The sequence below is a fragment of the Canis lupus genome, chromosome 8, assembly GCF_011100685.1.
Source record: "Canis lupus familiaris isolate Mischka breed German Shepherd chromosome 8, alternate assembly UU_Cfam_GSD_1.0, whole genome shotgun sequence".
Classification (NCBI taxonomy): Eukaryota; Metazoa; Chordata; class Mammalia; order Carnivora; family Canidae; genus Canis; species Canis lupus.
Window position 1 is genome coordinate 60,890,104 of NC_049229.1, and position 27,629 is coordinate 60,917,732.

Below are 27,629 nucleotides of genomic sequence, written 5' to 3' on the forward strand. Positions count from 1 at the left end.
AAAAAATATATATAACTAGATAGTGAGCATCAAACAAATTGTAAGTGCCTTGAGAGGCAAGGACCCCGCCTTGTACTTCTCTTCTGCTCATAGCACAGGTGGCACAGCAGTAATCAAAAATATCGATCACTTAACAGGAAAAAAAGAAAAAAAGCTTCTTTTTATTGCTCTCAAGCTGGTATCTAATAACTACACAGATGAGTCAAAGAAAAGTAGCACCATCAACCTTCTCCTCCTGCAAAGTTGTGAAGAGCTCTCATTGTTTCCCTCTATTCAAGTACACCAAGTACCATGGTCTCGGGGGCTGCAGTTGCTAAGTCTGCCAAGGCCTTAACCATGCCAAGGAATAAGGTCTCTTGTTTTACTTTCTCAGAAGGATGGGAAAGCAGACAGTCGGTTCCCCTCTTCAAGATGGCCTTTTTGAAACACAAGTAAAAACTACGCATTTGACAAGGTCTCTGGGACGCACGGCCTAGGTTAGGATATCACCAATATATTTATTTCCCTGCTGCGTAAAACTCTGGTTGGGGGATGAGCAACTTTCAGCTTATGATGACTGCAAACCCGGAGGCTGCTCTTCTCTATTAGGTCGTGCAGTTCACCAACGCTTTCTGCTTCGAATCCTCCCTCCTTCCCGAAACAGCCTCCTGCATGCCTTTACTGTTTTGGTTCAGGTGCAAGCAAAACATGCCCATCCACTGTGAGGCCCAAGTGCACGCTGAGCACTCAGTCTCATAAGGGGTGGGCGCTGGGAAGCAAGTGGCCAAGTGGACCGCCGTCTCTCTGTGGGTGCACCATGCACCTAATACCCCCCACACCCTGCAGTCCCCCCGTGCTCAAAGACATGTGACTATCGCTGGCTTCAAAGATTTGGCCCCCTTTGAACAACCAGGCATCCTTTTTAAGTTGGCATTTCTTCCAGAGAGGAATACTGAGCATCTTTCCTACATGCCTCACACGGTGCTAGGCCAGCTGTCTAACAATATGGATCCCGGAAGGGGGTGCGCTGCCCACGTTGGCGATGGCAGCCATTAGTGCCTGTTGCTCACAGCAAACGTCAACGAGACCTCAGAACAGAGGCCCAGGCCATTGGCTGAGACACCCCGGGCAAGTCTCCACACGGCCTGAGTGCCAGCAGAGGCTACCCGAGGCCCGAGGTGGGCATGCCACGGGGTCTTGGACTTCCGGATGGAGTCCAGTCCCAGAGAGTGGACGTCAGAGCGCTCCGGAGGTGGCCCAGGCCAGGTTCAAAGGGAGGGATGAACCTCACGACATCCGTTCCAAAGAAATCCCACCTGCTACTGGCATGCCCAGGCTCGTCTTCCTCACATACCAGCTTCCCAGGCAAGCCTCCAAAGGCACGGTGGGCAGGCAGCTGCAACAGTTTGCTTTCTCTCAATGATTTGCACGGGGAAGACGGAGAATTGAGGAAGACGTCATGGCCAGGCCCCACGATCTGGACCCCCAGCTGGCCGGGATCCTGAAGGGTCATCTTCTCTAGCCCTTTGCAGGAATAACATGGTTTTTGTTGGCCCTAGAAATCTGGCCTGGCAGTTTGTCTGGAGTTCCGTTTCTTCATCCCCACACACTCACCTCATATTGATTTTTCAGGACTGTCAAAATGCAAACCCGCTCTGAAACCTCCTTCCCAGCCTCTATACTCCAGGGACACCCCCTGGCCCGAAAGGCCTGCCACCCTGTGAGTGCCCGGCTCAGGCGCTGAGCAACGACTCCCCAGCTTGCTGCTTCTGAATAACTTGAATATCAAACCAAGCACAAAGAGAATAATACACAGCAGTTGCTGGAAAAAGCTCACTCCATCCACTTCATTCTCTGTGGCAGACGCAACTGAAAGATTTTTTTTTTTTAATCCATGAAAAACTTCTCCTTTAAGCTTGGGGTGCAAAAGGCATCTGAAATGTGAGAGTCCGTGGACCAGCCCCGGGATAGAAAGGAAAGGTTTCAATGAAATACAAAAGCAACACAGACCTGAAGGGGAGCAGGCTGCCCGACAACAAGGCAGCCAACTGCCAAACTGTCATTTTGCTCGGCGGCTGAACAGAAGGCTCGAGTAATGACAACCACAAAACTCATTTAAAGTCTGAAAAGGTGACTAATGAGCTCATTCATGCTGGCTATAAATTATTCACTACAACACTGATCCCACTCAAGACAAACAGTAAAGTAAACTTTAAACACAGACATCGCCAGCCTCCGAAGGAGAACGAGTTATGTCTGCAAAACTTTTCCCAATGAGAGGGATACTCGTCTCCCCCTTGTCTATTGTCACATTCATTCTTCTGTTTACTTTTTTTTACTGCCTTTAATCAAGTTTAAGCAGACACAGCTGTTACACATTTATTTCTCTGTTGAGGTTTTTTTTTTTTTTTCCATTAGTTATTACGAGCAATCATGAGGCCCTAAAAATAGCAGCAAATTATATTCTCTAGAAATTGAAGGCTGACCTTAAAATGAAGCCCAGGTCTTCAGAAAGAATATTCATATGCACATGTTGGGTGAGTGACAGCCCTGCACAAAGGCAGAACACAAGTGCAGAGCATTTTCCACTCTTGGAGAGGTTTTCAATTTGCTTCCAAATTTCCTTTGGCTCTGGTGGAAACGGGTTGCTTCAAAACTCTATAATACAGAACCTGCTTCCAGTGGCCACGTTCTGGGGAAGATTTTCATGGAAACTCACCATCAAAGTTCTCCTTGAGGCTTTTTGTTACGGACAAACCCGGCCACAGATTTGCTGAAAACCCACCATGTTGCTGCACACTCCCCTGGTCAGTTTCCTGTTTAATATTAAGTAATTTCGGCTCTTCTGTTTCCCTAGACTGTGCTCTTTGCTCCTAACTGTCGCTACGGAAAGCATTGTGACTGCAGAGGACTAGTCTCCTGTTTTTCAGACCCTTTTTTTAATCGGCGTGGCTACTTCCAAGACAGAGTCAGAGTTAAGAGTTTCAAACCTGCCCTAAGAGATCTTTTTAAAAATAGCCCCCAAATAAGTACTTACATTAGCTCTTGGTCAGATCGCTGAACATTCTGTATTTTTAAACTGCTTTGAATACTTTGAAAAGGAGCCACAGAAAAGCCACAGAAAACACTCATATTCAAATCCCGCCAGATAGGGGTTCCAACTAACCAAAAGTGAAAGCAGAAAGGTTTGAAGCTCCGTCGGACCCTGCGCACACCTCGAGATTACAGGAAAAATGAATGGTTTGGGGCCTGGGGGAGTCTTGCGTAACATATGAGAAATAATGCATGGAAGGCAAATCGAGACCGGGGCTTTGACTTAAACCCCATTTTAGGAAAATCTTTCATGTTGTTTTCACAGTTTCTTGCACACGAACCAAAGGCTTGTCCGGCCATTTCTGTCGTCTGAAATGCAAAGCAATTTTTCTTTTAAGTAGAGAAAGAGGAGTCCTGCAATATTTATAGCCAAGTACTTTGCCACCTACCGACGCAATCTGGTTGGTCTTCACGTGCTTGGCATGGTTGTTTTTTTTTTTTCCTCCACCCTTCTGTATCTGCTAAGAAGCCATTCCTTTGGTCCTCTGTGCAAGAGTTCTTGCAGTGTCGTCGTTGTTTTTTAATCACACCATGTGTGAAAACCCAGTTCCAACCAAAGAAATGGAAAAGCCTCAAATGGCATCCTATTGAAGACTTGGCTGCTCTAAGCCCTCCGCGAACTCGATTCCTGCCACCTCTCTGGGGAAAGGTGTGGACCAAACATGGCTTTGAAGTCAAGCCGCACGTTGATCACATGTCTGCCAGCAAGCTACCCTCTCCTTCCACGGGTGGGAAACCTGGCTGGTCCGCAGACACTCCTGACACGGCCCTACTCTTTATTTTCCTGAGGGAGGACCACCTGCCCAGCAATAGCCGGAACAATGAACACCAAGGGCCCAATTCCTGCAATCCAAAGATTCATAAAACATACACAACGCCAAAAGTTCTCCCCTGCTTCCTACTCGCCTGGAGCTCTGCCTGCATTATTTATTTCTTCCTTCCACTTACCTTGATGAGGGAGGTGCGGTCATCCTCTTACAGACGAGGATCCTGAGCTTCCAGAAATTAAGGCGTGTGCCAGTGGTGCTTGCTTGAAAAGGCAAGACCCCGTGTGTTTGGGGCCTGCAGAGCCCACACTCTTCACCGCTGCGTTCTCTAATCTCTGCATGCTCTCCATCCCTAGTTTTCAAGATCACAGAAATGTACCTTGCTGCTTGCAGTCTACATCCTGAGCTTCTTCGTTAGAGATTTTGGGGTGGGGGACTGTTTCATCTGTTTTTTTGCATCGCATATTGCAAAATGGGCCGCTAACCATGACATCCCTTCTGTCCTGCCAGGGGTAGCCCCTGAGGCTCGTACCAAATGCAGACACCATTCACTGAACAGACAAGCATAGGGACAAAAATACCCAAATACCCAGGGCAGTGGTGGTACACCAGCGCCGTGCTCCTACTGATCATAAAAGCATGACGATCATGAAAACAACAACAACAACAAAAAATAACTCATGATAGTGACAGCTCTAGAGGCCAGGCCCGAAACTCCAAGTCTATCCGCATCTCCCATTCGGATGGACCCTCAGAAACAAACAAGGTGCCATGGAGGTGCCCGTTACGCAACTCACAGAACGATGTGCTCTCTCTTCAATCCATACTCTAACCTCCCCCACGCCAACAAATGAACCTTTTCTCCATCTGCTATGACCACTGAGATCAAGATCTGATAGCTTCCCTTCAAGCTAATGCTTCCATTTCACTAGAAACCATTTTCGAGCTCTGCACTTTTGTACTTTGCACACAAAGTCAGAGAGTATTGCCTGCCAGTTTAGAAACAGTGCTGACCACCACCCCAGAACTATCTTCCAGAAGCTAAATTACAGAGAATTCGATCAAAGCACAGACCAACCTTTGGCAACTCTATCAATTCATTCAAAAATCAGCAAGTCGCAGTGGAAATAGACTGACTGCTCTACCAATCCGATTAACTTTTCCCCATAGGTCCTGGACAGATGGGCAAAACTACTGAGGCAGCCCTGGGCCCCACAGGTGTTCTGGAATCTTCTCCCAGCCCCGGGCACTGAAGACGTGGAGGAGAGCTGTTCCCAAAGCTCACTGCCATCTCTGGCACCTAGATTTGGGTACCGAGGCCGAGGAGTTCGTTTTGTCATGAACCACCTCCCTGTGCTTCCTTGAAAGCTCTCCTGCTGCCATGACTGGAATCTCATCTCAGGGCTAGCCAAAGGCTCTGTAAAAAGTGGATGGAGTAGAAAGCTGAGGTCTGTGGTTTCAGTCCCGAGAAACCCTCAGCTATCCACAGGGATCTGATTGCACTGCCATTTAGAGTCCTTCTGGCTTCTGCCAACACCAGCTCCCTCCGGATCCAAATGCAACCTTTCCTGGCTTCCTTGCAATACCAGCATCAGAGCAAAGCTCCAATGGTTATGGTAAGAAACAGGAGGCCTGCCCAGACCTTCCCTGATCTCCTGTGAAGGAACAACCAAGTCGCGTCTGCTGTGCAAAAGATACCCTTACAAAGTCAGGCGCTTACTAAGTCAGGGCAGTTTTTAGCAGCCATGCTCCAAGGCTCTTCCCTCACAGCCTCTATGGCCCATTTTTCTAGATCAAAATCTACAACTCATGAGTAGGAACAAAGTCACTAAGGCTGACTGCCCTGACTTATCATTTAATCTACACAGAGCTATTTATTTACTAATTACATTCTTGGCTTGACAGCAGTGGCCAGAAAAGATTTGTTTATTCATTACAAAAACCAATTAATGCAAACAGAAAATAAAATCTTAAAGGTTACTCTTGGGAAGGGCTTTACTAATGGTGTCGGACGAGCCCCTAATTGAATGAGGCAAATAAAGTCCAAAGGAGTGAAGTGATTTAGGGCCCACATGTCACAGAATGCACATGGGTAGTGTCCTTGCCAGTGTTCAACAGCACCCCAAACATCCAGTCCCATGGAATAAGTGGGACTGACCCCGCTGGTCGGCCCCTGGATGGGCATGAAAGAAAGAACGGGCAGGCCCAGCTGGGACCCAGTGCACACGCTGGGTATTGAGACTCCCTCTGTCTTTTGGACGCTTAACGTGGCTTTGCTGTCATTTGCAACCAAAAGCACCCCAGCAGGTACCCATGCAGAGTTTGTGGCAACTCCAGCTTCTTGACTCCCTGTACACAGATATTTCTGCCACAGGAGAGTCTTTAACATTGCAAAATAGAAAACCATATTTTGACAACCTCTGTGGCTGAACCTGGTAAGAATCAAAAGATTTGGGGGAGACACAGCAAACTAAACATTATCATCAAGCTCTTTAAAAGTATGGCTTAATATGTAACTGTGGCTATGTTTATAGAGTATTATTGATGACTGAAGAATTCATGGATAGAGATTAACTGTAGAGAATTCATGGCTAATGAGGGAAGGCCATTGTATTTTTTAAATATTTTATTCTCTTTATTTGTTGGTTTATTTATTTTTGAGAGAGAGAGAGAGAGAGAGCAAGCGAGGAAGCAGGACACAGAGGAAGAGAGAATCTCAAGCAGGTTCCACATCCAGTACAGAGCCTGACATGGAGCTTGATGCCAGGACCCTGAGATCATGACCTGAGCCAAAATCAGGAGTTGGACATTTAACTGACCAAGCTACCCAGGTGCCCCGAGGACCATTCTATTTATAACTTGAGACAAACCCTGACTCCCACTTTGGTCTCGGAGCTGGACCCAAAATTAGGCCCATCTCTAACTCCTGGAGGGATAATATCCCACTTTCACATCTCCAAGCACCCAGTTCCAAATCAGGTGCCGATGAAGGGGTGATGCGAGCCTTAATGGCTGTTTATTGAACAGCTACTAGATGAAGACACTGAGCTGTGTCTTATCTGCTTTATGTCATCGAATGCTTCCCAGTGATCAACATGAGGTAGGCTGATCAGAGTAGGCAATTAACAAATGATACAGAAGGAGTGACCACTGCACATACCAAACTCATGTAAGATTATATTTATTGTCAATGAGAACACTTTCTCTAGTAATCCTAAAACTATGAAATTAAAAAGATGAGTGTCAATACATAAAATGATCACATAGGTTCTATGTAACATTTATATCGAGGAGGGTGATTTGCCACCAGATACTGGAGCTTAAGGCATCAGCACCCCTTGTTCACACGGCCCTGAAGGACCCCAGATGTGTGGAATGAGCACAGGCTTTGTCACCGCACAGAAGCACTTAAATGAAAAAACTAAAAATAAAAATTAAAAATTAAATTAAAAATAAAAATTTTTAAAAAAAGCACTTATATGTCCTGAAGTCTTATGGCTCATATAGGAAAAAAAAAAAACCAGAGAGAGATGCCCCCACATTTGACAATCATCCTAAAAATTTACATGGCATTACCAATAACCACTTGTGAAGCAAACAAGCTTTTTTCCCTAATCCATCAATAATAGAAAACAAGTCCCAATCACCCAAGCTAGAGAAAAGAGTGAATTACCCTTCTATTATCTGGAGGGAAATGGTATTCTGAAATCACTGTTGTAGGAAGAAGTGATCAAAGAGCATACAGCCCAAAAAATGTAGGTAAAAAAAAAAAAAAAAAAAAAAGGAAATGCAGACATATGTCAAACAGCCAATTAATAATCATGTGTTATTTTTCTGGATTTTGTGATGTTTGGGATGCCAGCTTTTTAAACATAGACTTGTTTACATTTTCTTTCAGCATCATCATTTCTTTCATCATTTGTAATTTTACATTTTTTTCTTAAACGAGGCTCCCGAATTGAATAGGGCTGGGGAGGAAGGGGCTATCTCCAGCCCACAGGGCAGACAAGAGCCCTATTTCAGTTCCCTGCGGGGTAGAGGGTTTAATCCTTGTCACTGGGAACAGTGGGACTCTGCAGTGGGTCACCCTGTGGCCCCGACCTCTTGGTCAGTGACCAGTCGTCTGCTCTGATGTTATTCATGGTTCAGGTAATGCTGATGAGGCCATGGTGCGACAGGTGTGGTGACAGTGGGCCCACGCGCCCAGGTCTTGCTGAGAGCTGAAGGCTGACGGCTGGAGGGACACAAGGAGAAAAGAGGGAGTGTTGGGCTGACTGCAGAAAAGGAAGCCTTGAACAGCTGCGGCCTCAGCTGTCCTTCCTCCCCAGCCCTGGTGGCTCTTCCTCACGGGTCCCATCAGGTGGCTCTACCTCAGGGGTCCCATCCCAGCCTCCGGCTGCCTGTCTTCCCTTCAGAACAACTGTGGCATCTGCACAGTGCTTCCTGTCTGACGAACTCCCTGCTGACTCAGTCTTGTGTCTGAAGAACCTGGGCCCTCCTGCGAGGCTCTGCTCCCCAGCGACCTGAACCCTCTGCATCAGCCCTCCCCACTCACAACAGGCCCCGCTATGTTTTGGTGCCACTCATTTAATGTCAAAAAATGATGACCGGAGCCCGCATGGCTCAGGTGGTTAAGCGTCCGGCTCTTGGTTTTAGCTCAGGTCTTGATTTCAGGGTTGGGAAAAGGCTCCACACTCAGTATAGAGTCTGCTTCAGATTCTCCTGCCCTCTCTCTCCCTCTCTCTCTCTCTCTCTCTCAAAAAATAAATAAATAAATAAAAATTTTTTAAAAATTTTAAAATGATGAAAGTGGGGGCAACTGGATGGCTCAGTTAGTGGCACACGTGATTCTTGATCTTGGGGTCATGCATTCAAGCCCCACGTTGAGTGTAGAGATTACTTAAAAAAAAAAAAAAAAGATTAAATTGCAAGGCAGAGTGTGATTTACCTTCTTGGAGCAGTGAGAAGCCCAGGGAATCAGTGGGACGCAAGACCTTGGACTTTACCATTAAAATAGTGTCAGTGGTCACTATTGTTGCTCACCTCAGGGTCTCTGCTTGGCCCTACTAGCCCCACCAGCTAGAATAGAAAGGGCCATCCTTCTGCAAGATTGGCGTATACAGATGCAAAGTCCCAGAGAAGGAGCGACACCTACTTCCCAGCCTCAGGATGTACTGTGCTAACAAATCTAAAGAACTTAAGTGTCCTCCTGCAGGGGAGGGAGAGGTCGCTGTGGCCCACTGACTTTCCCAATGGCCCTGAGCATTTAAATCACCCAACCTTCCCTTCCCAATTCCCAAGTTCACCAAACCCCTTCAGTAGTCTCTCTCACTGCCGGTTAGCACACAGGCCTTCTGATTTACCACACCTGTCCTGTGAGCTTGGTTAACAGGTGCACCCTTGGGAAACAGGTGTGCCCCTCTGGGCTGAAGACGGTTCACAGAGGTGACATAACAGAGGGGATCTCCATCACCTCACCCAAGACTGCTGGCAGCCACAATGACCCACTGGGACAGACACCATAACCTTCTGAGCAAAGCCATACAGGCAGAGTCCAGCCTGGCAGACAAGGGAAGGAATCTTTGCTGAGTAAGGAATAGAACGATGGGCTGGTCAGTCCACTCTGGAAGGAATGGATCCCTTAGAAGGAATACACTTGTGCTCTTGCCGGCCGCAACATCCATTTAAAAGATGAGAGGCAGGGCCCCTTTGGCAGCACAAACAAGAAAACTGGAACAATCCAGGCCAGATTAGCATGGCCCCTGAGCAAGGATGACAGGTGGATTCATGAAGCATGCCATGTTTTTTCTGTTAACTAACTGGAATGAAAATAAAAACTAACTAACCAGTAAATAAATAAATAAAAGTCAAGAGGCAGGCAGCAGGATGAGTAAGCGCACAGGCTGCTCCTGTCCTCGCCTGTAAAATGGGGATGTAATACCACTGACCTAGGGCTGCCAGGAGGATTAGATAGACCTATGTAAAGCATCTACAGGCATGCAGGGCACAGGCTAAATGCCCTGCAAGTGTTTACTATTATTATGTTATTATGTGGAAAATAAAGAGAATTATAATAGAACAACAGGTAAGAGCCAACTTAAAGAATTACCTGCTCAGGATTTATGTGAACTGCCTAAAACCAGGGCGTTTTTCTCCTAAGCGTAAAGATCAAACATCTCTTCCTTTTCTTTCTTTGTAGTTGAAGCTACTAAGAAGCCACAGAAATTCTTCTACACTTGGGGTGAGCACAGCAAAACGTGGAATCACTATGCTGTACACCCGAAGCTTTGTTACACTGTGTGTCGACAATACTTCAATTCAGAAAAAAATAAAAAATAAAAAAAACATCAAAGTCCTTTTCCAGGATTAATCAAGATTTCCTGATAACTTTCTACAACTCCTTGAAGATGGTGGGAAAACGTCTGTGTTCTCGGTCTTGGGCCTCGCATAGTCTCTGTTGAAATAAAAGGGCAAATAGCTCTCCCCGCTCAGAACCAGGATAAACTTGCCAACCCTAATGATAAAGCACTATGGGGGGGGGGGGCTGCCCTTGGAGTGTGCATGTGTTCTCAGGAGGGAGTCATGGGGCTACGCTAAGTCTTAGTTTTTAAGACTTTCTTCCCCCAAACCCACCTGTTCCTTTCAGGACAGGGGTATCAGCCATTCCTAGTAACAATTCCCTATGATACACCTTTATGTCCATGCAGATGGATCGCTCCACTCTGCCACCAATAAAAACAGTGGGTGATAATACGACCAGGGAGCTCACTGTAAGACATCTGTCATGACTGTGACTTTTCTTGGGGTCCACATTCAGATGGGAGCAATGGGACAGCCTGTGGGCTACAGGTGAAAGCTTTGGGCATGACGGAACAAACAGTCTGGTTGTGTGGGGAGATGGTGCACCTCTATAGTGGAGAGCACCCCCATGCTGGTTAGCACAGCCCCGAATGCTGAGAGTTGTTCCCCCTTGAGACCAACACCCATGTTCCTGGAACGACCTACTGTCTACTGCTAGTTAGGTACACAGTCTTTCCCTTGAACATCTGCAACTTCCCAGTTTATCCCTAACCAGCCAGCCTTCCCAGTCACAGACATAATTTACGTATTGGCCTATACTTTATGGCCGAGCCTGCTCAGAATTCAAACTGAAATTTCCTTAATGCCTGAACTTGACTTTTCAGCCCAATATGAGGAACAGAGAGAAGAAAACCATCTCTCTAGCAGGGGGTCAGCAACCTATAACCCACAGGCCAAATCCAATCCACTGCCTGTTTTCGTAAATAAAATTTTATTGGAACACAGCCCCACCCGCTGGGTTACGCAGTGCCCATGGCTGCTTTCCCACCAGAGGGCCAGAGTTGAGGACTTGCAATAGAAACCACATAGCCTGCAGAGCCTAAAATGTTTACTATCTGGCTCTTTAGCGAGAAAAAGAGAGGATGACAAAAGCCATCAGAATATTTACAGAAGTTCCTGACGGCCTATGACTCATGGTTTAAAAGGAACAGTGGCCTCCTAAGTGAGCAGAAGGAAATGTGGGTTCAAGGGCTGGTTCTACTGACAGGCTCAGCTTTGTGAGGTCACACAAGTATTTTCACCTCTGGGCTTCCATCTCATTCATATAATAGGATTAGTCATGGGTGGCAAATGCATGACAAATAATTAGCTAATACCCCCCCAACATATGCATTTTGAACACACACACACACACATACACACACACGACAAGAAGAATTACTATTTGTTTTCAGAAGGGTAAGAGGTCCTGTCTTGGTGCAGCAGTATTTTGTGGCCGGGACAGGAAGCTTGTTAGCCAGCAGTTCAGTACATACTGTTTTCACTGGGTGCCCATGGGGCCCCTGTGACGGGCAGGGCGCTGAGCTGGTCTAGCCCCACAGGCCATGTGCCTCCAACTGCAGAGAATGAGTGATCTCGTACCTCGGGCCACCCCAGGCTGGGATGTTCAAGGAATGTTTACTCGTTTTTTTTTTGTTGTTGTTGTTTTTGTTTTAAAAAAAGGAAAATGTGACTAGTGCCTGAAAGAAAGGGGAAGACTTCAGAAAAAGGAAAAAGGAAAGGAGAACTTTCTACTTGGTTCTCTCTTGCACTGAGCAATAAAACAAATGCTCAAAGTGAGAAAGGCCAAGGGTATCTTCAGAGAGCCGTGCCGGAGACACCGGTTCGTGTGAGCAAGATCCCTCCTGGGAATAACTGGGAAGATGGCCCCGGAAACGCAAGGTTGCAGACTGATGAAGAAGGAACATGAGTTCAAAACCTACTAGTTGGAGGGATCCCTGGGTGGCTCAGCGGTTTAGCACCGCCTTCAGCCCAGGGCGTGATCCTGGAGACCCGGGATCGAGTCCCACCTCGGGCTCCCTGCATGGAGCCTGCTTCTCCCTCTGCCTGTGTCTCTGCCCCGACCCCCTCTCTCTGTGTCTCTCATGAATAAATAAAATCTTTAAAAAAGAAAAAAAAACCCTACAAGTTTGTATTTTATCTGAGACAATGGGGAGACACTGAATGTTCTAGGTGAAGGAGGAGATGATAACATGAAAGCCGTATTTTAGAGACACTGGTATATAGGATGAATCAGAAGAATCTGAGCTACAGAAGAACTGAAATTGAAACACAGGAAATAGTATCTATCATATCGATGGAAACATTGTTTCAATGGGGGAAAAGAAACAATTCTTTCTCTTCATTTTAACTTAAAGTTTCCAACCTGTGTGTCCCCCATACCTCCCGGATGTCTCATTTAAAAAAGAAAAAAAAAAAAAAAACTACTAAATAAGCAAAGCTGGAACCTGCAAGGAAACTATTTCAAGAATAACAGTCAAACAACAAAGGTCAGGACTTGATATAAGGTTTCACTCTTTGATGAGACACAGGTATATGATGAGGTTTTATTTTATTCTATTCTATTCTATTCTATTCTATTCTATTCTATTCTATTCTATTCTATTCTATTCTATTTTTTATGATGAGGTTTTAATAGTTGGCTTCTGACTTCCAATCACAAAGCAGGAGGAAAGGTTACTACAGCTATCACAGGGAGGTTAGACTTTCTGAGTGTGTGTATGTGCGTGCATGGAACCCCAATTTCCTCGTTTATAACCCTCCCAGAAAAGGCAGCTAAGAATAGCCGGCTCTGCATCCGGTTGCAACAAAAATAGGACTGTGCCCAATCTGAGAGTCGGCCCCCCTGAGGCCACCAGCACCCTGCCCCTCACGCACCGCCTGGCTGTCGACACCTGCGGGTCCGCGACGATACAGCCCGCCTCTCGGAGCGGGAGGCACAACCCAGGGGAGGTTAGAGACGCCGCTTCAGAGCACAGAGAGCGGCACTGGATTCCCAGCCCCTTCTCCCAGAGTGGCCTGCTCAGGTTACCTGCTTTCTGAGTGGAAGGTCCCCACCTATAAAACAGGGGTGATGAGCCCACTTCAGGGGTGTCGCCAGGAGCCTCAACTAGGAAAATGTCCGCAAAATGCTTCGCACACCATAACTGGCCCCAGACACAGCTGGCTCAGTGGAGCTGCTGTCACCTGTTTTCTCGGGGTGCGGTGACATTTGGCTGAGATAATCCAAGTCGATGTTCATTTGCAGGGTTAGAGGCACTTCCTTAATTTAATTACATACGCCTAATACACAAACTCCTTTTCCTCCTCTGAACACACCCCAGATTCCTAGAGGACCAGAACCCAGGACATCCAAAAGGGTGCCCGGGGACTGGGGCATCAGCAGCCTGGCCGCAGTCCTGCCTCCTGGGAAAGCTCCCAGGCTGCCAACCGTGCGGCACAATCCCCCAGTGTCCTCAGAGGAGACGAGAGCTTGGGATCTGGGAACCGCAGGCTGCAAGCCTCAGAGGCCTCTCTCCCCAGACTGCGCCCCAGGCTTCTCTGGCTCCCTCAAGAGCTCACTGCATGTTTAAGGAAGAGCTGAATCTAGAATCCAGGTCTGCTCACTTCTTTTTCTCTATCGTCCAAGGCACATTAAAAGAAAAAATGTATAAAAATCATAATGGTCACTGTGGAAAACTTGCAAACTAGAGAAGAATTTGAAGGGGAAAAAATATGCATGGATATATGGCCATTGCCCAAAGCTTCTAGGCCTCTGTTCATTCAGACTGTCTTCCAGGTTTTTCTATTCATACAAGGGACGTGAGAGCACACTGTCAAAACACTTTGTGCCCGTTTTCTTTTTCTTTTTTTTTTTCTTTTTCCTTTTTCTGCTTCACGCTATATGAAATCTGTTGCTGCAACAAAATTTTGAGCTTCAGGTGGGCTGAAGCCGTGTCAGTCTTGACATCACCCCTTCTGTGGGCCTGGCACACAGGAGGTGCTTAATAAACAATGCAGAATGAGTGGATGCCTGGAGAGCCTTATGTGGGGTGACCAGGAACTCAGCCCCCGCTCATTCTGCTGGACACTCACAACATCTCCAGTGTTCTGCTACTGTGAACCGTGTCGGATGCACGGCCTCACTCCTGCATGGTGTAAAGTCCCAAAAGTGTAATCGCCGGGTCGGAGTACTCACATTGTAAGGCCTTGGATCCCTACTGCCCAACGGCTCTCCAGAAAGGAGATCCTAACTTATATCTTCAACCGATGACCAAGGAGATGGAAAAGCATGAGCTTTCTCCATGGCGTGAGCACGTGAGTCAGGGGGAAAAGGCAGAATCCCTCAAGTAGGTGTTTTAATGAGGAATTAAGGGGACTTGAAGCTCACGTGCTATCCAGCAACCCCACACAGTTCAGAGTATCTTTCTGAACTTTAAGCAGTCTCCCTCTGACATCCTCTCTGTTGAAAACGACAGCATGGTACCGAATACCGGCGAACTATCAACCCTCCCATTTCTACCTCCCAAACCAGGAAACATCCCCCATCACCCAGGACACAGCAAAAACCCAAACCAACTCTGTGTCCCTGGCACCACGTCTGTTTTGGTTGACTTGTCTATAAATATCCACAGTTTATTAAAAGTCCATAGTGCTTTCTAAAAAAAACATTTTTTTTCCAAAAAAATAAGTAAAAAATAAAATAAATGTTTTTTTCAGCTGCATATGCATTAAAGATTCACCTTTCACCTCCCAAACACACCTTTAACATACGTTTCTTAGGAAGAGGTTTGTTCTCTTCCTAATACACATCAGCACAACAAATTCCAAATGTGTACGTCCATCAGAGTGTTTCAGTCCATCATTCCCTCCACCCCAGAGGTCAAGGAGGTCACTTGTGAAAATGAAGACAGCTGTGTGTAGATCCTGATCCAGAAAGCCCCAGGCTCCTGCCTCCCGGGGCCAGTGGTCACCTGGAGTCTCGCAGAAGCCAGAATCTCGGCGATGAAGGGTGCTCAACACCTACACACACCCTTGCTCCATGAGGCCTTCCATGCTGCAGCCAGAGACGCAAGAAGCTCTGGATTCAAATTTCACCTCTGTCCCAGAATTCCTGCAGCAACATTACCTTCTGTGTCTTTATTTCTCCATCTTCAAGATGGGTTTTTTTCCTGCATCTCTCCTGTGTTGCATGAGAATACTACAAAGAACTGAAGCGTAAAAATCGTTCATATCTCCTAAGAGGCAAAGCACCTCTCCAAAGCATCACGCCTTCTGTTTTCTTAGCAATCGGACACAGCACTTCTATCCAAATCTTCCCCGCGCCTTGGTTTCTAACGACAATATTATCAACCTTCTAAATCATCTGTGAATTTTTTTTTTCAAATCCATATGGCTCTTTACCATCCAATAATATTAAGCTACTCTTTGCCTTATATCCTATTTTTATAAACACACACAAACATACACACGCAAAATACCGAAGTCCAAATACTTTTCTTTGACTCCAAATAAACCACAGGCCTCCAGTCCTCAACAGATAAAAATCTCAAAGCTCATGTTCACATTTATCCACGAAAGAAATGTAATAGTTCAACATGTCACCCAGCAAGTCAATCAGAGGACTGAGAAATAAACACAGAAGTTCTCAAGTCCATGTTTCCAGTTTCCTTGTGATACGAACAAGACAGAATTTATTTGAGAAGAAAATGCCAAGGTGACATTTGGAACCATGTTTTGGGGGGCAGGAGGCCAACTTATAGGACCTTTTGCGTTCTTTTTTGGAACTGTGGCTTTGCCAGACCTACAACCCCATATGCGTACGAGGCTCAGCCAATTCACCACGGGGATCGGATCGCTTTGCCCATGGACTTCTGCCTCCTTCAGCAACTCTAAGGGAGTTTGCCATCAGGAGGCCTCTTGGGGGAGACGGGATCATGGGGGGAGCCAGAAAGCCAGCCCTCTAAGAAAATCCAGTTGGCCTAAAAGTCAGATTTCTTGAGTTAAGGGGAATGGACTATGGGGGAAGGGGATCAAGGTGGGGGGTCCAGCAAGAGGACAGAGCAAAGGACTAATATGAGGGCATCCTGGCCACTAGAGGCACACTGGCCATGTCCCTTGTTCTTAAGCCAGTGATGGTGCCACTTTGACAGCAGGATCTGCTTGTTCCAAGGGCACAGAGCCATAGGCTGGGTCTACTCCACTTTCTGCCCTGTGTGGGAGACTGCTTGGGCCCCCAGCTGGCTAGAGGAGCCCTCCTGCAGCTCTGGACTCTCCCCACTGTTGCATCACTGAGCCAAGGGACAGCAGGAGAGGAGCAACCACTCCCGCATATGAGAGCCCCCGGATAGACTCAGCTCTGGCCCATTTCATGGCATTCTCACATTCTCCCAACCTCCACAGAGATGTTTCTAGACTTAATGAAATGCATTCTGCAAGATCTTACTGAGCTCCTGCTATCACAGCTTCATGGACGAGCAGGTCAGGCCAAGAGCATTATGAGTAAGGATGCCTCTAGCATCTGCCCACCGAGGGACAGATCTATAAAGGTCCCCTTGGCCTGTGGCTGCCATCTACGCCTTCTCTCCCGGGTGCCTTAGGGGCAGGACTCCCTTCTCTCATCCTTTTTCTTCTCTCTCCTCCTCCCTGGTTAACACCCCAGGCTGAAACTTCATCAATTCCCTGAAGCCCAACCCAACCCCACTCTAAGTCTGCCTCAAAACCCCATCCCCTTGGATGAACCCTGGAACCACTCTGGACTTCAGTATCTTTTTCTGACAGTGGAGGCAGGAGCAGCTCTTCTCCAATGTTCTTTTCAGCTAAGAAGATGAATATTGTATATTTTATCTTTTTAAAACTTTGTACCCCGTGCCTTTGACAGAAATAACTTTCCGGGCTTGCCTGTTAAAGGAATCTGAACATGCAGCATGCCAGAAAAGTCCCTCAGGGCTAGCTTCTCCTTCCTTGGTATCTACGGGACATTGCATATGGCCCAGAGGCAACAACGGCTTAAGGAGGGATATCTCAGTTTTCCAATTTTGCAATTGGGGCAACTGGATGAATCCTAAGGTCTCTTTCATAATGAGAAGCCCAGGATTTTGCAAATAGAAAGCTCACGCTGACCAGCCAAGACAGAAGGAGGGAGAAAGCCACCGGTGATTGAATAATCCCCAAATAGATACCAACTTTACACAGGGTAGCTCTCACGTTGCCGTCAATGCCAGGATGCTGACGTCATCCACAGAAGTGCAGGGTGAGGCAGCCAGCTCTTGCCATCAACCCGACCCCTGGGAGCCATTCTATGGTGAAGCCCATCCTCTGTCGGGGAAGGTGAAGCCCATCACGTAACATGACGTTCTGAATATCCTGCCTCGTTGTCAGGAAATGTAATTCCTCACGTCAGGGCCTTCACCCTAAAAATGACCACTGGGCCACCTGTGTCCTCTCCCTCAGCCGACAGTTCTGGAAACAGAGCTTCCAGACCACGTTCTAGTTTAACAAGGCTTCCCTTGAGCTGGCCTTTGGATTGATATGTTTTCAATTCATCGTGTTACCTGTCAGTGCTGTGTCACCACACAGGCGTCAGCCTGAGAACAGGCCAGGATATATATGGAATGACGCCAAGTCCTTGTGTGTGTTCTGGGGAATTACTGTAGCTTGAGGGGGACAGTCCCACAAGTGAAATCTTCACCACCCCTGCCTGCCTTAACACTTCAGATTCAGTTTTTTTGCTCCATTTTCACTACCCATTGGAAAAATTGTGAAGGCCTGTGGGTGTGGATATACTATACGGTTTAAATTAAAAGACCATTTAAATACCTAAAAATATATTTTCGGAAGTCGCCCCTCGGGTATGGGCGGTTGGGGCCTGCAGAGTTTCCCAAATCATTTGGATTCCGGAGAATATGACTACTCCACCGTCTGCCTTGTCTGACCATCTCAGCACTCTGAAGGCGTTTGATACAAAAGAGAGGACTGTTTTGATGGAGTGATTTCAGAAAGCAAGAATGAACCACACCTTAAAAGCCTCAACCTGATGCTCAATCCTCACGTACTGCTGCCTCATATCTAAAATCAGGTGCCCTGCCTTCACACTAGTGTGTAAATGACTAATACCAAGGTCATTCCCTAGAACAGGCTGGAGAGAAGCAGGGATCCACATGCCCCTCAAGGAGGCATAAAGGGATGTTATCGGGGTGTGTCCCTAAGGGGCTGGGACACAGAAAGGCAGAAAGAACAGACTGAGAACACCCAGAACATGGTCACTGCACTATTTTTTCTAGAGATGATATTGCTTCTTCTTAATTTAGCTTTAAAAAGAGGGCATCCCAACAACACTGACCTTCCAAGGAAGGATCATTTATCCACCCTTGGCTTAACTGGTGCTTGAGCGGAGCCACCATGGAAAGGCTCCTTGGCCAAACCCATCTCCATCTCCCCAGCATTCCTGGGGGAAGGCGGAATGTGCACAGCTGAGACCATCAGCGCCATCACGGAAGCAGCACTAATACGGACACAGGGGGTGCCGGTTCATTCCCCCAGCCAGGTGTCCAGGCTGGCGAGGCCATCTGGGTTAGGAAATGTGTGCTCTAAAGCCTGCTGGGGGAAGCCCGCTTTAAGGGGGTGCTTAGCTTAAAAAAATCAGCCGGCTTCACCAAGTCTCTTCAGCCCTGGCCCTCATCAAGGTGTGGGGCCTTGGGGATGGGCTATGTCCCCCTATCAATAGCCCTGAGAAGACCAACGCCTCCACTTCAATAACAGCCTGTGGGCCAGGGGCCAGAGAACAAGGCCGCTCCAGCAGGGAACACAGGAAAAAAGATTGGGGAGAAACTAGATGTGGGCCTCAGGTTTCCAAAAATGAAACCCTTTAAAAGAAATGCCTGTCTTAAATGTAACCATACCTTTAAAGTCTTTGTGGGAGATAACAAAGAGAGATAACAAATGTGAAAAATGAACTTAAATTGTCCCGAATGATAACACTGTCTCTTTAAAAATATTTAGCTCCCAAATTTCAAAGCTTGGTGAAAACCCGGTGCAGATGAAGATGTAAAGAAAGAGGCACTCCCGTTCTATGTGGATGAGAGTGTCAGTAAGTCCTGTCATTCAAGAAGGAATGTTTAGCAATATTTATTTAAGTTCGAATAAATATTGCTAAATAAAATCCCTTCCCACGGGGATTTGTTGTCCAGAAACGCACAACTGTGCAAAAACATGCACGTGCGAGAACTATTGCAGCATCATCCGTGATAGAGGAAAACAGGAGAGAAGTCCATGTCCATCAAAAAGGGATCACTTAGTACATCCGGCTCGTTCATAGAACAGACACTTGCAGCTTTCAAAAGAAACAAGTAAACTGAGGTGTTTGTGAGAACAGATGCTTGGAGAGAATCGCACATTGCAGACTGAAGAACAAGCCTATTTTTTTTTAACGATAGTATCAGATGTGTTAATAGGCGCACAAAGAACATGTGTGATGGGTGGATCATGCAGGATTTTAAACTTTCCGTGAAAAGCATTTCTATGTTCGTCAGGATTTTAATGTTTTTATTTTTTTTAACATTAAACAATAATATGTAATCAGAGGTTAACAAGTGAATTCCTCCATCTTCACATTGTTTGATCATCTACGACACTGTCTGCGTCCCTCATCTCATGCTGGAGTGAGACTAAGGACTGGTTCTTGTATGTTCTAGAAGATAGTGGCTGTGAGCTATGTATTTTATCTTTGCAATTCCAGCATAGAGAGTTCAAAATTCCAGCGCCTCCAAAATCTTCCCACTACAGCTACTTTGAGCTTGAGAAGTAGCCAGGGTGACAGAGTGCGGGCAATGAGTCGGGAGTGTCCACTTGCACCAATTTTTTCCCCCGTGTTCCAGCTTTGTCATCCATGAGATGAAGGGCTTGCAGCGAACCATGTCTGATATTCTCTCTCACATAAAGATCTTGACCCCTCCCTGACCAGAGCCTTCATGCAAGGGGTACTTGATGGGCATTTGTGGAAATACCAGACAGACCCAGGGCCCGAAAACAGGACACCGTGGGAAAAGGAACAATCGAGGAAAGTCTGACTGGAGTCATCTGGAGGTCGTGTAGAGCCAGCCAAGGGAAGAGAGCAAAAGGGTACTAGTGTTGTGGGAAAAACCAGCACATTTTTAAGGTTCTCAACGGGAGAACTGAATGCTTGCAAATAGGTGAGGACGGTTTGTCACAACAATGGGGAGAAGGGAGATGCCATCAGCGTTGAACAGGTGGGCCAGAGATGCTGACCTTGAGCAGCACAAGAACCAGGATGGCTCCGCACCAGTACCATCCATGCAGCCTGTGGAGTAACAGGGAGGGGTGCCAGCTGCATGAGTAGCCATCAGCCTCCTCACCTGTCCGGAGGACTGGGGCCAGGACTAGGTGCTGGGGGGTGGGGGTGGGAGGGCCCAGGAAAGCAAGACTACCAAGATGGCAGCTAGATGGCCCGCCCTCTGCAGGCTGTTCTCAAGTCAGCCCGGGGCTTACAACTGCAAGCTTGCCAACCCCAAAATGCCCATTCTGAATCTTCTAATTGTACTTTCCTTTAACCTACACTGATAAGTAATTAAACCTCCTTGGAGGACTCATATCTCTACAGTTACTTGCCTGATTAAACCCTAACTACAAAAAATAAAAAATAAAAATGAAAAAATAAACCCTAACTACAGAAGAGGCTTTGGGCCTTGTCGGTTCAAGGCCTTCGTATTATGTCTTGGATCCCATTCTCCCCACTTGCCTGTTTTACATAGGGGTCCCAGGCTCTGGAAGGCCACCACTGTCTCGTATAAGCCCCAAGAAACAAAGACCACATCTACCATATTCCCCATAGCATCCCCAGCACCAAGAAGAGCAGCTGGCACCTTAGTAGGTGGTCAGTAAAAAAAATAAATAAATAAAAATAAATAAATGTTAACGAACAAATAGGGGACTGGAAAGGCACGGTGTTAGGAGCAGCCGAGGCTGGGTTAGCGACTGATAAGCTGTATGGTCCTGGGCAAGTCACTTAACCTTCGTGAGCCCTTGGTTCTTCTGTAAAGCAGAAGAGCAACAACCACTTTCCAGGGCTTTGGGGAAGATGGGAATAATATATGGCAGATATCCAGCACGTCTGGTTCGCGGTCGGTCTCAGAAAATGGGAACTAATTGTATCACCAATATTAACACAGCCCCAACTCACTACGGCCCATGCATCTGTTACAACCATAATTATCAGAGAAGTTACACACAATTTAGTTCAACTCACCCCTTTGGAATTACTAGTTAATAACTGACACCAGCAATGGCCTCTTCTTTAACCACAGGGTTTCTCCTTCAAAGCAACTAACTCTATGCAGGTTTTCAGCTAGGCCGCTGTCTTCCAGACACCGACAAGGTGCCGGTAAAGATGTGTGCGCTAGGAAAACGTGAAGACCAGTCGCAGAGAACCAGCAGTGTCTGTGGGCAATTCTGGTTCAGCCCCAGCCCTACGAGTCAACATGTGACTCTGAGCTCGCCTCCAGACACCTGACAGCCTACTTGTGAGAGCCAATCCAACAAGGCACAGGGGTTGCAAGCATGGAATCTGGAGTGAGAGGCTGAGGTTCAAGCCCTGGTTCTACACTCTTCACTGTATGACCTTGGGCAAGTTACTTAACCCCTTGAAACCTCAGTGTTCTCATCTGGAAGATGGGGACAAGTAACAGTACTTACTTGAGAAAAGGGAGGAAGAGCTGAAGACTGTACTTCCTACTGGCGTGGTGGAAAAATCATGGAGATCAACCAGCCCATCGGCAGAAACCCTACTAACAGGAGTCCCTGCCACAGAGACTACCTTTCCCACGTTCGTTCATTTTTATTACTCATACGGCCCTCTCTAATCCTCGCTGAGAAATGGGGGAAAGGATTTGCGGTGATGCAGAACAAAAGCAGAGCGCTTTGACACACAGTAGGTCTTCAGGAAATCTCTGTTGAACTGAATGGCTGATTCGTAAGTCAAAAGACTGACAGTCCATCACACCTGTCTGACCCAACAAACTAAGTACGTACTAAGGTAGTGAAGATCTCAGTATCTCTGGAACCTGGGCCTGGAATCTGTATTAATAAAAATCTCTGTTGTGGTTGTTTTTTTTTTTTTTTTTTTTTAGTGGGGACATGTCCCAGTTGAAGAATCTGGGCATTTAACTGTGGACAGGTGATCCGGAGACAGTCCCAGATGTTCACCCAGCCAGCACACACACACCATGGTGGTACCTGGCGTAGCCCTCCTTTGCCACGTCCACCGCCAGATCCTGAGCACCCACAGCACGCAGCAGACAGTACGTGATCACTAAACACACACCGAGTCAAAGGATCACCTGAACAAACCAATGAAGGAAGACACAGAAGGAACAAGCAAAAGTGAGGCGGGGGCAGTTACTGCAGAGTCTCCACGGGCACCGAAGCCCCATCCCGCAGCCTTGCTGCCTCTGCGCACGGCGTGGCGTGTAGAGGAGGCCGGAGATGCGGATGCACAGAAGCACGGGCGACAGAGATCCGGGCAAAACCGAGGAGCAGGTGTGGGTGAGTTTACAGGGGGGTGGGAAGGGCAATCAGGGTGTCTGTCCTGCCTGCACGGGCACTCTGCTCAAAGCCAGAGCGACCAGGACATCTGGAGGAAGGCACGGTGCAGCGCGACATCGGATCAGACCACGGGAGCCCGCTGCTTCCACAACGCCGGCTCTCGGGGCTTTCTCCTTCCAGAGGCATCCGTTGTTCTCTATCTCTTGCCATCTGCATCTCTTCTCGTTGCCTTCACCCGGGCTGGCTCCCTGGGCCTTGGATGCTTCGCTCTGCTTGTCCCTGTGTTAGAAACGCACAAGGGACATTTGTGGAGACAGCCACCTGGGCTCTCTCTCTACTGAGGGACTTCCTCTCCTTCCGGGACAAGCCCATCGTTCTTTCCCCAAACTCAGCATGTAGGTCTGCCGTGGACACCGACTGCCTCTTTGATGCACTTTTAACAAGTGTTTTACAATGTGCGTCTCAGAAAATTGCCCCATTCCTTCTGCACTCAGCAGGAAGATACACCGTGAACTGAGAACTTGGCTATTATGCTTGTGAATAATTTGAGTTTCAAGTGCAGCCTTGGCACGCCTGAAAACAAATAATTACCAAAAAGTTATCCAGCTGCCCTCCCAATCTGCCAGCTACTTTGTCCTGGGTGTGGAGCTCTCTGGGTTCGCCGTGAGCCCCAGCCTTGAGCCCCACGAACAGAACCATTGAGACCCCTCCAGGCCCCAGTCAACGACAGCAGCACAAGATTTTGGCTGATCTGGCCCTGGAGAAGATAAAGCCCTTAAATAGAGATTAGCCACGCTCATTCCAGCCCCACTCACAGCCAAGAGTCAAACACGGTATTTGCTGAGTCGAAAAGGACAAAAGGAAACAAATTTCATTTGCAAGCTCTCCAAACGGGCCAGGAAAAGTAATTCTCTGCTGCTCACCCCGTCCGCCTCCTGTTGCAAGAAGGCCAAGCTAACGTGGCCCAACTTTGCGGAAGTCTCGACGTTGGGGTCTCTGCATCGTGAACTATCAGTGGGCCCTTTGAATGAGGGGGGGGTTCAGAAAAGAGTTGTGCGGGATGTGTCCTTCAAAAAAAGCAACAGGCCCATTTTATTTTTTTTTTAACTTTATTTACTTATTCATGACAGACTCAGAGAAAGAGGCAGAGACACAGGCAGAGGGAGAGGCAGGCTCCCAGCAAGGAGCCCGATGTGGGACCCGATCTCTTGCCCAGATCATGCCCTGAGCCAAAGGCGGATGCTCAACCACTGAGTCACCAGGTGTCCCATTGCAGGGCCATTTTAAATGACTTTACGGTGACAATGACACTGTAGCTACTGTAGAGCAGTAAAAGCTTGGGAAACCTGAGAAGAGGGACTCCCAAAAGGTCACGCTATTCCTTGAAAACCCCCTGATGAGCTGGATCGCCCCAAAACACCCTTTTCATCAGGGTGAATTTATTTATTTATTTTTTAAGATTTTATTCATTCATTCATGAGAAACACACACACACACACACACACACACACACACAGAGGCAGAGACACAGGCAGAGGGAGAAGCAGGCTCCATGCAGGGAGCCAGATGAGGGACTCGATCCCTGGACTCCAGGATCACACCCTGGGCCAAAGGCAGGTGCTCAACCGCTGAGCCACCCAGGGATCCCCCGCATCAGGGTGAATTTAAATCTGCACCCATACCATTAGCCTTTAGTGCACAATGACAGTATATTCATTTTGGGAGAAACCTTAGGATTGTCTAGTTGGCAATTGTGACTTTACAGGCAGGACAATGAAGTCCAGCCAGATTAAGAGACTTGCTCCAGGGGGCTCCTGGGTGGCTCAGTGGTTGAGCGTCTGCCTTGGGCTCAGGGCATGACCCCGGGGTCCTGGGATCAAGTTCCACAACGGGCTCCCCACAGGGATCCTGCTTCTCCCTCTGCCTATGTCTCTGCCTCTCTCTCTGTCTGTCTCTCATGAATGAATAAATAAAGTCTTTAAAGAGGGGGTGCTTACTCCAGGACACATGAGGCTGGGGCAGCAGTGAGATGGGGCTCGGGCCGCCTGGTCTAGCTCTCCCCCCTTAGGCCTCTGGCACCTGCTACACACTCAGGAGGCCGCGCAGTGCTGTCCAGGGGGCTGCGCAGAGTAAGCGCTTTTGGTCCCGGGGTCACTTCCCACTTGTGGCCCCAGCACCCTCGCAGGGCACAGGGGAGCCCCTATACTACACAAGAGGGCACAAGCAGCCAGGTGCCCACCCAGCCTCCCCCATCAGCCACAGCTTTGGCTGCTTCTCCCGTCTGCACGAGGGCCCCTGGACTTAGAAGGTGGGCTCATCACGCGTATCACGAAACCCAGAACCTCTGGGAGGAAGGTAAGAGCCGGTGCGGCATCAGCGTCCCCACGCAGGGCCACATTCCGCAACCCGCGCCCACGGCCAGACAGCCAGCTCAAAGGGGACGGCGTGCTGAGCAAGCAAGGTGCCCATCCGCGTGGGATGACCTCAGGCCCAGGCCCGTCAGCCCCGCAGCAGGAGGGGGGGCGCCAAGCACCCTCGCAGGTGGCTGCTGAGGAGCACGGAGGGGACCCAGGCGGCCCAGTCGGTGCCAGAAGTCCCGAGAGCACTCAGCACACTGACCTGGAGTCCACCTTTGCTTCTCTCCTTCCTCTAGAAAGCCAAGCCACTGCTTGTTGGGGACATGGTGGCGTCGCTTCTTCCTCTTGCATTTTGTTCTAAAAGACTAGGACATCCTAGTTACACGTTTCCAGAGTGTTCCAGCGGAGCTGTGCAGGCAGGCTGAGTGTAACCGGGCTGCTGCCCCGAACGACACGCTCGAAAGGTCAGAGCCACATACTAAGTGCCCTGATTAGATTCGAACATTCCTTCTTCAGCGAATGGGCGCTGTTTAACCCGTGGGGATCCAGCAACCAACAGGCATCTCTCTCTCCCTCTTCAGAAACTTATAGGGAACGTCCAACTAGCGTCCCTACCTAGTTCCTTCATGTACAACAAAGGTCAATGATATGCAAACCCGTGCGCTTCTCAGCCGAATGCTGCTCCGTGAGAGTGGCTAGTGCGCTCTGCCTGGGAGAGGCCTCGTTGGGTGGCATCTGGGAGTCGCTCCCCGGTCAGCTCTGCACACAGTAAACCCTGCCTTTATTGCTCAAAAGGATGGAGCGGAGAGAAAACAAACTACTTAGGGTTGGCCGATGATCCCAATCATTCTCTGAGTCCCTACCTGGTGGGCCACTGGGGAATCCTCAGAGTAGCCGAGCCCCAAACCCCCAGCTTGGCACGCTGGAGCCTTGTACTCTAAACCTGCTGACTGTTCTGGACTGACCTCACTCCCTTCTTGCGTCTGGCGTGCCCAGGATGGGTCGTCCTTTCTCACATCCAGACCTTCTCACTGGGCCAACATCAGCACCTTTTCTGGAAAGCTTCCCTCAACCTTCACCGAGCTGCTGCCTCTACGGCCCCTGCTCGCCAAGGCATCAATCACCCTCACATCTCCAATACTCGACACAGGACTGACGCGTAGTAGGTGTCCAATTAATGTTTGCTGAATGAATAAGTCAGGCATTCCCAAAACCCACAGAGCAAACTGGGCTCAAAAGAGATGACAAGGGGGCACCCGGTGGCTCAGTCAAGTTGAGCGTCTGACTCTTGGTTTTGGCTTGGGTCATGATCTCGGGGTTGTGAGATCAAGTCCTGAGTTGGGCTCCGTGCTCAGCGCAGAGTCTACTTGTCCCTCCTCCCCTCCCCGGCCCTCTATGCCGCTTCCACACCCTCTCTCTCATTCTCTCTCAAATAAATCTTTTTTAAAAAGAGAGGTGAAGAAATGTAGACTTTAAAACATACACACACACACACACACACACACACACACACACACACAGGCAAGTCCTTTATATGCAATGAATACGTACAAAAACTGGTGAAGTCTCCTAAATAAGGTCTGTGGCCTACCTAAGAGTCATGTGCCATGTCAATCTCCTATTGCAATGAGATAGTCTAGTTTCGGAAGATGTTATCACGGGGGAAGCCAGAGGCAGGATATATGTCCCCTCTATAGTTTTTTTTTTTTTTTAATGCAACTTCTAAGTCTATGAGTATTTTAAAATAACAATGCAAAAAATATACCAAAGAAGGCAAGATGCTCCAGGCACCAAAAGAGGCTTTCAGTGTTCACACACCCGACGACTCCTGGGGTATGGATGATCCCCCAACCCTTGCTTTCCTTCTCTCTTCTCCTTGGGAATCAGCTGAGAAGCCCTCCCTTCTGAGATGTCTTCCTAAACCAGAGGCACCATGGCACTTCCCTACAGTTCGTTTTACTTTCTTCAGTGAGCGCACGGACTGTAATCAGCAATCTCTCATCTGTTTGTTGTCGGTCTTCCGCCTCCTGGTGTAGGTGCCACAAGAACAGGAGCCTCACCAGCATGTTTCTCTCCCTGTTTCCCCTGCACCAGGGCAGATCCTGGCCCACAACACTTAAGGACTATTTTTTTTTTTTTTTGGAATGAATAATGAATATGGTAACTCACTCAGGAAGAAAAGTATGTATCAGAAACCGAAGCAGAGAGGGATGCTATTAGCCTTCAGGGATTTCGAATTTGACAAGATAAAAATTAAAAGCAAATCCCTGACAAATATAGCAGCACTTTAACCGGGATTCGCAGGAAATTACTCGAAACATATAATGTGACATCCGGAGCAGGTGCCAGAGGATGCAGACCCCTCTAGGACTGGTGTGGTCAGAAAAGGTGTTCAGTGGGCGACTCCCTGGACAGACATGGGAAGATGGACAGGATTCAAAGAGAGGTCAAACTAGGGAAGGGGAGGAAAGGGTGTTCAGAATCTGGAAGCCAGTACAAAAAAAGAAAGTCTTCGTGGCATCCAGGCCCATACCTG

The 27,629-nt window shown here is 48.0% G+C and overlaps 1 protein-coding gene and 1 non-coding gene across 6 annotated transcripts in view; one reads left to right on the top strand and one right to left on the bottom strand.

Annotated features, from left to right (window-relative positions):
* FOXN3 (forkhead box N3) overlaps window positions 1–27,629 on the bottom strand; it is a 393,402-nt gene that overhangs the window by 234,426 nt on the left and 131,347 nt on the right. The window contains exon 1 of one of the 5 annotated variants that reach the window (XM_038545520.1): window positions 3,017–3,166. The exons of 3 other annotated variants lie outside the window; for them this stretch is intronic. The gene's annotated coding sequence lies outside the window, so the exon portion shown is untranslated. Of the gene's footprint in view, window positions 1–2,698; window positions 2,922–3,016; window positions 3,167–27,629 lie in introns of those variants that run through there. One more of the 5 variants, XM_038545524.1, reaches the window with a different exon arrangement.
* LOC119873049 lies at window positions 9,541–9,646 on the top strand. The gene has a single exon (XR_005363854.1). It is a non-coding gene; the product is annotated as a U6 spliceosomal RNA (small nuclear RNA).